We start from the raw sequence: 2938 nt of genomic DNA, 5'->3' as shown, positions 1-2938 counted from the left end.
CTGGCCGGCTCCGCTCAACGTCTAATCAGGTAGCTTCCCCTCTGCTTTGGTTGCCTTATCCTCGTTTGTTCCCAGGCATTTTCATATAGTTTTTCGCGAAAGAATTCTTCGGTAGCGAGCGGTGACTTAAAAAGATGTTTTCGTCCGTTGCTTTGAGAATGGATTTCCCCGGAATGCCGTCTCCGGTTGGTTTATTTCTCCTTTGAATTACTTCGACTGGATTAAGTACTCTTCCATCATGTTTTCTTTATTTTAAAAATTCGTGTCAGGAACTCCCGAAATAAGGAAGGTATCTTTTTTGCAGGACGATTTGAGTAGCACAAACTAAAATACGGCCAATCCGTTAAGAGAACCTATATGGGTAGAATTAAGGCCGCGCCCAGGAAGAACAGAATAGAATCAAAAATCTCATAAATAAAGAGAATTCGCCGAATTGCCTTTACTTTCGTTTTTGAAAGCGGATCCCGGGTGTGATGATGTCAGGAAAGGGCCACGTCCTCTAGAAGTCTGTCTACTTGATTTGATGAGTGAGGAATAAAAACAAACCTAGGTGACAGCTTATTTGCGACTAATCAAGTCTTCTGATTCCAAATGAAGGTAAAGGTCTCGGATACTTCACATTGTAGCATATCCGCTGCTGTAACATAACTCAGGAATAGAACTACATCCGCTCCTGAGTGAACCTCTTGTTTCTGGCTTTATGAGTTAGCTACTTGACTCTAGTTCCTGAGTTGATGAGTGAACCTTTCCCTTCGGTCAAGTATTAGAACTCCCTCTGTTATGTCGCAGATCAGCTGTGCTTCTTCACTATAGAAAACGCTTATCAGTTGTATAATAGATAGTTGACTCCATACTCTATCGAGTAAGGTAGTAACCTCCTGTACTCCTATCGCATAGCCGCTGTATAGTAAGTTAACTCTACCTGTCGCATAGCCGCTTTCTAGTAAGTGATATTATTGAGATCGCATAAACGCTGTTAGGACTTTTATCCCTCTAGATGCTGAATATCCGGTCTTGTCTCTTTCTACTTCTCATCTCAGATGGGTATAGCCAAGTGTGGGCTTAATTAAATAACAATGAAAATCTAACCTAAACGCCCTAACCATTCGATCATCCCTACCCCTAGATGGGAAAGCAATCTCCACATCATCTCTCTTACCAGTAAAAGAAATTTGGTGCACGAATCATACTTATAAGGGGGCACCCGGTATAGGCCTTACGAAAGGCGAACTCAGACCAAAAGGAAGAAAACCAAGATAGAGGGGAAATCCTTCATAGAAAGAAGGAATGCAACCATCGTCCGGTTGCAAAGTATCTTGGGTCGGAGTAGTAGAAAAAAAGGCTATTTCTTTTTAGATATTAATAAATTCATTAACCATGAATTCTTTGTATTGTTAAGGTTGTTGATATATCGACAATCAAACACTTGAGCATGGAACAGATCGAAACTTTTCATTCGTAGGTTTGAGAGTTTCGATCGAATATCAAAACAAATAGCCATCTAAAGAAAGTACTGAACTTACCACTTCTTTGGCATCCAGCCCGCTATGCATTAAAAAAATGCGAACACCGATATCCGAGAAATTCAGTGGTTCCCCACCTCGATTCGATAGATGTCTTATTCATTGGCGGGGAAAGGGTGTGAAAGTAGAAGAACCAAGTAAACCGAAGCGAATAATGCACCGAGAAGGGAGCCCAACGATTGGTAAAAGGGAAATTCCCACTCATTTCCCTTAGCCTTCGACGCCACTACGAAAAAAGCTACTAGAAAAGTCAAAGTGGCAACCCCAAAAGCAATGGCACGGGCAGAACAATCCTCCGGCAGAAAAAGAAGGTCACCTGACTCTGGACTTGTTTCCGAACTACCCAATGCAACTAAACCCTTGTAACTTTCCCCAACTTCGAGAGGGAGAATCTCTTCTCTGCATCCGCAGATCTTTCCAGATCGCGAGACATAATCCTCTAAAATGGAGTAGAATTCCCACCTAGGAGTATAAGTTGGTGAGGGTGAGAAAGAAGTTATGCTCCGCTGCACTGTTCCCACTGCAAGAGTTTGGATTCTTCCATTCTCTTCATTTCCTAGTCTCATTCTTAGTGGGAGTAGATTAAGGTCTGAAGGAGTCCATAGAATGGAATCACCGACTAGATCCGTATACGTAAAAAGTTCAAGATACGAGGGTTATTGTTCATTCCATTCTTTTTTTCTGCAAAGCAAGTCAAGCCAACTCCATCTGTTCATCGCTTGGTGCCATTTCTCTATCTCGCTAATCCTGCTCTGATCTCACCTACTACTTCATTCAAGGAATGATGGGACACGAGGGTTCTATTAGAAGTTGGTCTTATTACCAAACAGCCTTCTAAGAAAGAGAGCCTAGCGCGAAAGCAAACCAAGCACTGGAAACAATCCCAGTTCTCCGAGTGGATTCCTACTATTCTCGGTACTATCCCGCTTCCCTAAGAGCTGCACTGGATCGCTTCGAATCCCTTATCTATTCGTATCTCTCGTTTAAAGGAGCCTGAACAAGAGCTACTACTAGTTTCGCTTAGAACTGCTAACTCATTCCTAGGTCGGGAATTCCCCTTCCCTTTTCTTGCTTCACACTAGAATTTCTGAATACTGGTCTTTCCCATTCTTTTAGTATGGAGCGGATACAGTCCAGAATAGCATTTCCTCCATTTGCCAGTTCCAGAAGAAGTGCTATCTGTTGATGAAATGCCATTGCATGGATCTCCCTACACAACTGCTAATCTTAATCAACGGCGAAAATCAATTCAACCAAGGAAAGCAGTCTTCTCCTTATATACAGAAGCAACCTTTAGCGTAATATGCTGACTGAAGACCTCAACTCAATAGGGTAGATGCCAGATTCAATGAATCTCGATTGGGCAGCCCTAACGGCAAAGATAAGTTCACTTGCTTAAGCCCGGAATGGAATAG

The sequence above is a fragment of the Mercurialis annua genome, linkage group LG2, assembly GCF_937616625.2.
Source record: "Mercurialis annua linkage group LG2, ddMerAnnu1.2, whole genome shotgun sequence".
Taxonomy (NCBI): Eukaryota; Viridiplantae; Streptophyta; class Magnoliopsida; order Malpighiales; family Euphorbiaceae; genus Mercurialis; species Mercurialis annua.
Note: the sequence above shows the minus strand (reverse complement) of the source record.